This window comes from Cervus elaphus, chromosome 11 (genome assembly GCF_910594005.1).
Source record: "Cervus elaphus chromosome 11, mCerEla1.1, whole genome shotgun sequence".
In the NCBI taxonomy this organism is placed as follows: Eukaryota; Metazoa; Chordata; class Mammalia; order Artiodactyla; family Cervidae; genus Cervus; species Cervus elaphus.
In genome coordinates, this window is record NC_057825.1 from 60,611,511 (window position 1) to 60,618,189 (window position 6,679).

Below are 6,679 nucleotides of genomic sequence, written 5' to 3' on the forward strand. Positions count from 1 at the left end.
GAGTCTACACTTCCAGAGACCATTTCTATCGAATGTTACCAGAGAAGTGTTTCAAAATAGTGTCAGGCTTCAAAAACCATGATGAGTTGTACTCCTTTCTTCTGAGTGTGAAACTGGTCAGTAGAACCACCTGGTGGGGCTAGTGTTTGCAGCTGATTGCTCTTCTCTGCCTTTGGGAAGGATAGAAGGGAAAGAATGCTAGGTGAAGGGTTCCTTTCTGGTGCAATTGCTTATGTTTTGTTCTTCATTCTCATGGTTTGCTTCCTTTCCTGAAGAAGAAAGGGGAGGGTTATTGTCTGGTATATTCTATTATTTTAAAGTTTTATATTAATATTGAGGGTGTGCATTGTAACAAAACTCTCAAAAAGTTAAAAATGGGAATTCCCTTGCAGTTCAGTGGTTAGGACTCCACACTTTCAAAAAAAGTTAAAGGTTTAACTCCTTCATGACTACTCACCCTTTGCCACATGTTACCAAATATTTCCTTTCCTTTAAAAGGCAAGTAGTTCTTATAGCCCTGCTTATTTTTTTATATATTGAGAATTCCTTGGTGGTCCAGTGGCTTGGACTCTGCATTTTCACTGCTGAGGGCTCAGATTAGATCCCTGGTGAGGAAACTAAGATCTCCCCATTACTATTTTGCTTTTTCTTTCTTTTCTTTACTTTCTTTCTTTCTTTCTTCTTCTTCTTTTTTTTTTTTTTTGTGGGGAGATCTTAGTACCATGACCAGGGATTGAATCTGGGCCCTCAGCAGTGAAAGTGCAGAATCAAGACACTGGACCACTGGGGAATTGCCAGTATTGCTTTACTTTTGAACCTACACTTTCTCACTGAATGTCCACATCTGTACATATATAAGTTTGTAATCTATTTTGTAATGTCTTAAGATAGAGCAAACCACAGTATATTTAGCCCCTGATATATCACACTATACTTAACCATCAAGTTTCTTTCTACTCTTTGCTCTAAGAAGCATTTCTGCAATGAACATTCTTGTGTGTGCATATGTGTGAATTTTCCTTGGGATAGATAAGATGTGTATTTACTAAGTCCAATTGTCGCTGGGTGGGTGGGTGGGAGAAAAGGGTGAAATGGGTCAAAGATCTCAGACTTTAGTTTTCAAAGCTAGATGTTTTGGGGGCTTATCTCTCTGGTGCAGGTCTTAAAAGGTGGGGTGACCAATATAGGGTTCAAACCCTTCACTCTTCAGGGAGAAGTTCCAGGTTTTGAATTCTCTCTTGATTGTGAGTTATAAACTGGGGATGGGGTTTATAATCAGATTGTATGCCAGCCTCTCCTACTCACTTCGATGTGGTTTTCTTCTCATTTGCCAGTGTGTAGTTGTCACTTAACCAGGCTTTAGGTTTTTCCCAGAGGAAACTGTTCCACATGTAGTTATAGACTCAGTGTGTCTGTGGGAAGAGGTAAATTCAGGATCTCCCTATGTCACCATCAAACTGGAATCTTCAAATATATATACCTTTAAGTTTATTCTATAGTTTCATAATTTTTATATTAATTTTTTTAACCATCAGGAACATACTTCTATAATTGGTTAAGGATCTATCTCAATTTCCTTCTGTATGTATGGATACAATTTGTTGAATAGTTTACCTTTCTGAACTGATTTGAATGGCCACTTTTTTTTTATATACAAAATTTCAATATATACAAAATTTCAAGGTCAAAAGAGGTATCTTGGCTAGAGTTGTGTGTCTGGTAGAAATCAGCATTTCCATGACACTTGGATCTTGCAAGTGAAAACAATCTCTGAGGATAATGTGTAGAGTAAGAAGAAGAAAATCTGAAAGGCAAAGACAAAGAAGGACAAGGCATGGGGTAGAGATGCAGTGTCTGCTACATCTAAAACTCCTGGAGGGAACTGCATTCCTACCCTAGGATCCCCATCAAGGGTACACGTTCCCACTTTTAGATTTGGCTCAGATCAGCTTTGATGGTTCCTGTGGCTCTATTTTGCCCTTGGTATTCTTGGGTTTCTGATCAACATTAACTCCTTTCTATCACCACTTGTGGGAGGAGAGATTGGTTCTTACAATTAGATGGCACCATTGACATTTCATGCATGCAACCATTAGATGCTGGAACCATCTTGCACAAATGAACACCTATATTTCCCAAAATGCCAATAGCATCTCCTCTGAGAAACCCTGGAAGAGAGATTAGTAAGGAAGCTGTTGCAAACTACTGAGGAAATAATGAAGAGCTGAGTCAGAGAAGTGACAAAGAATTCAGGGGGAGAACAGGTATAAGGAATATTTATGCAGTAAAATCAACAAGAGTTGGTCTTAGATGGATGATCCAGGGTAAGCCAGATGGATGTGTCAACCAGGATTCCCAAGGTTGTAGTTTGGGCAGTGGGATGGTTCAGTATTTTATCCATCAAGACAGAACTACAGGGCCAAGAGCAGATTTGGATAGGTAAAGAATGATTAAGTCAATTTGGAACATGTTGAATTTGAGATCCCTGTGAGAGATTGTATGGGAATAGCCAGCAATCCAGGAAACAGGTACAGAGAAAAATCCAATACAAGAGACTGAGAGGGAACAGCAGGTTTGGGAACCACTCATGGCCTACATACCAATAAGTATTAGTAGCATTCCCTGGTGGTTCAGATGGTAAAGAATCTGCCTGCAGTGCAAGAGACCTGGGTTTGATCCCTGGGTTGGGAATATCCTCTGGAGAAGGGAATGGCAACCTACTCCAGTATTCTTATCTGGAGAATTCTATGGACAGAGGAGCCTGGTGGGCTATAGTCTGTAGAGTGGCAAAGAGTCAGACACAACTGAGCGACTAACACTTTCACTTTCACTTAAAAGTTTGGGCTTCCCTGGTGGCTCAGAAGGTAAAGAATCCACCTGCAATGTGGGAGACATGGGTTTGATCCATGGGTTGGGAAGATCCCCTGGAGAAGGGCATGGCAACCCACTCCAGTATTCTTGCCTGGAGAATCCACATGGACAGAGGAGCCTGGCAGGCTACAGCCCGTGGGGTGGGAAAGAGTCAGACACGAATGAGTGACTAAGCACAAACAGTGGGAAACGTCCCACTAACATATACAGACAACTGTGTTACATGTTTCCGCAGTCGAGGCTGCCTGTGGCCTTAGTCTGGATGCTCTGCTGTGGATATCTGTCCTATTCCAAGCCTTTTTTGTGACTTGTTCTTGTTTGACAGTGTACTGAGGAAGAGGCAAGGGCTTAGAAGTGGACAGGCTCTGTGAGGAAACTCTCACCATGTGCAAAGACAGAGGACATTCACTCCATCACTGGGAAACCTGAGGGATTGTCCTTGAGAATTTGGGAAATGGAGGCCCCTGGGTAACCCCACCTGAGAAAGTAATTGCAATCCCAAATCATGAGGTTGACAATGTGTAAGAGCTTTAGCTGTCACTAACAGGAGTATTTTTGTGAGTTTCAAAAATATTATAACCCGAACTTTAAATGTGATTCCAGTGGCTGACCATATACCTTTCTCAATTTTAGACAGATCTAGTCTGTAGAACTAAATTAACAATGAAGTTGCTGGGATATATAAGTAGAGGGTAGATTTTCCTTGTTTTGTTTTTTTCCACATTAGGAAATGTAAGTAAGTATTGGGGTTTCCCTAGTGACTCAGCAGTAAAGAATCCGCCTGCAATGCAGGAGATGCAGGTCGATCCCTGGGTCAGGAAGATCCCCCTGGAGGAGGCATGTCAACCCACTCCAGTATTCTTGCCCGGGGGATTCCATGGACAGAGGAGCCTGGCAGGCTACAGTCCACAGGGTGACAAAGGGTCAGACACAACTGAAGAGACTGCACACACACACACACACACACACACACAGAGTAAGTACTGTTTGAAGGGAATTTTCTGTGGCTCTCTTGAGCTTCTATGTGTCTTATTGGTTATGCCATTCAGACCGTTTCTCAAGACTGAGTTTACATGAGCAACCTCAAGGGATAAAAGCATGTCTCACCAGGACAAAGCATAGGCTTGTTTACTGTTGCTATAAAAGCAAAGGCTTTACTAAGTTCAGTGTTCCTCAGCATAAAGCAAACCCACTGCACGGGCGCCACCCATCTGTGTTCATTGTGACTCCTGTGCGGAGTTTAGGGGCAAAGGAAACCCTTGCGAACATGCTGAAGCTCAACCTTCTTCCTGTGCCATGAATAATAAAGTCTGTTGTCTGAGGAGTCCCATGTCTTCTATCACTGTTGAGACACAAACAACGTATTCACTGTAAGCAGGGGAAAATCAAATCACAGTTCCTTCAAGTACGTATCACCTCTGTGACAGCAAACTAATTGACATTATTATACAATTAGAAATAATTCTTTACTCCTGCGTGCTGCCTGCTAAGTCTCTCCAGTCATGTCAGACTCTTCGCGACCCCATGGACAGGCTCCTCTGTCCATGAGATTCTCCAGGCAAGAATACTGGAGAGTGAAGGAAAGTTACATGGCTCAAAATAGCCTGGAGTTAAAACTCCCCTCCAGGTCCTCCCCACCATTCTATGCAAAACAAAGAACTCTCTCACCCGAAGAAAAAAAATGGACACTAAGATTGATTACGTCCAGTTCCCAGCTGGTCCAGTCTCTGGCCAATCTCCAGAATTCCTTGCCCCAGCCGTTTAAGAGATAACTACTCTGAACAACCTTGGAGAAGAAGAAGCCCCCTTAAGACAGTAGATTTCCACATATATTCCTATATATACTTACTCTTTTCCTGGGTTAGTGCAGCAGCTCACTAATCTGACTGCTGCCCCTTCTCGCCTCATTAAAGGTGATCTGTTCCTGTAAAGGGCCGGCCTCATTCTTTTCCCAAACCTCACCTTCTCTAACTCCCTTACCCTACACAGAATACTGGACTGGGTAGCCATTCCCTTCTCCAGGGGATCTTTCTGACCCAGGGATCAAACCCAGGTCTCCTGCATTGCAGGCAGATTCTTTACCATCTGATATTAGGGAAGCCCTCCTAATATAAAGGCTGGGACTTCCCTGGTAGCTCAGACGGTAAAGTGTCTGCCTACAATGCAGGAGACCCGGGTTTGATCCCTGGGTCAGGAAGATCCCCTGGAGAAGGAAATGGCAACCCACTCCAGTACTCTTGCCTGGAAAATCCCATGGACCGAGGAGCCTGGTAGGCTACAGTTCATGGGGTCGCAAAGAGTTGGACAGGACTGAGCGACTTCACTTCAATATAAGGGTGGACTGATTAGGTGGGAATACTTTCAGGAGCAGGAAGAGCTAGGTTTGGAGCAGGAAAAGCTCAGTTCCCCCTCCCCCCCCACCCTGGAAGAGCTTAGAAGGGGATCAACCAAAATGTCGGGAAAATCTTCTGGTTGGTTCTCCAGGTTTTACATTATGAAAGCCATACAGGTCGGGATTTTGGACCATGAAAGGACCATGGAAACCTGAAGATAGGGAATCTCACTCCACTTTTTCCATTCTGTGGCAATAAAGATCTAATTGCAGAATGGTATTATAATTTAGAGGCCCGTTTTCAGACCATTTTTCTCCATTCCCCAACTTACAAAAAGGCCAGGCACTGCTACAGTAGAACTTAAGTTTCTCCTTTTTTAACCCTTCGATTTTAAAGAACTACCAGTTCTTAGGGATACACTCCAGAAGTGTTTCTTCTGGCTTGTACAGGGATCCTCCCATGTTGAGTAACCTGAACCCCAGAACAAGACAGCACTTCTAGAATGGAATCTAGTGTCCCAGATACATTTACCAGAAGGCTTTAACCTGAAGGGGTTCAGGGCGTCCTCCAAATTCCCTTCGAACTTGATGGAGTTTCAAGAATCCTCTACTCTTCCATCGATTTCTGACCAGACATCTCTGGCCCCTGTGATACCCTGTGCAGGGTGCCCAACCCAGTACAGCCAGAGAAGGGCTTTCTAGTGTAGACAGGTTGCCAGGACTTTTCTTAGAAGGGATCCCTTGTCTATAGAGCTTACGTTCTATGATAGGTCTTCCTACACTGGGGTGTATTCCTCAAGACTGAGCATCTACAAAGTTTATAATTTGGGCTTCTGGGTAGCAGCTGGTCCAATAGGCTATCTGTAACAGTGTGGAGACTGCCAAGGCCTGGAGTGAAGGGGTCCAACAGATGCAAAGAGGAACCCTTGGAGAAATTAAGAGTTGGGTGCTATGGAAGATGGCACATGGTTCAAGGCTTGAGGGCTGGGAGGCAGAGAAATGCTCATGGTAGATTTCTGGACATAGAGTGAGGTGAGAGACTAGACAGCAGAAGAACCCAAAATCCTTGGCCCTGTCTTCCTGGCAGCTAAGATAGAATTGAGACTCGTCTGACAATTTTGTCCGGCATGGCACCAAGTGTGACAGTGGTGAGGATGCAGTTTAGGAATGATATCTAGGAAATCATTCTGGAGAAGGGTGCGGAGATAAGAAGTGAGAAAGAGACCTTGTTGTGCGAGTGAGACAGGGAGAGTGAGAGAGCAAGGGGAAGTGAGAGTCAGAGACTCCTTGGATCCCAGCACAGTCAGAAATCACGTTTCTACCACGTCCCAGAGGACAGCGTCAGCTGCGTCACCCCAGCAGTGCTTGAATCTGCACCGCCTGGAGAATTCCCCTGCCACCCCCTATGTTGGGGGGAGCCATAATGCTGTGAACAGACAGAGATTATGCCCTGCGGGTCTTGAAAGCAAAGGGGAG

General features: G+C 44.1%; 1 non-coding gene across 1 annotated transcript; it reads left to right on the top strand.

The window, feature by feature from the left end:
- On the top strand, positions 1-211 carry LOC122704206. The gene has a single exon (XR_006343812.1). It is a non-coding gene; the product is annotated as a small nucleolar RNA U3 (small nucleolar RNA).
- Positions 212-6,679: the final 6,468 nt, after the last annotated feature.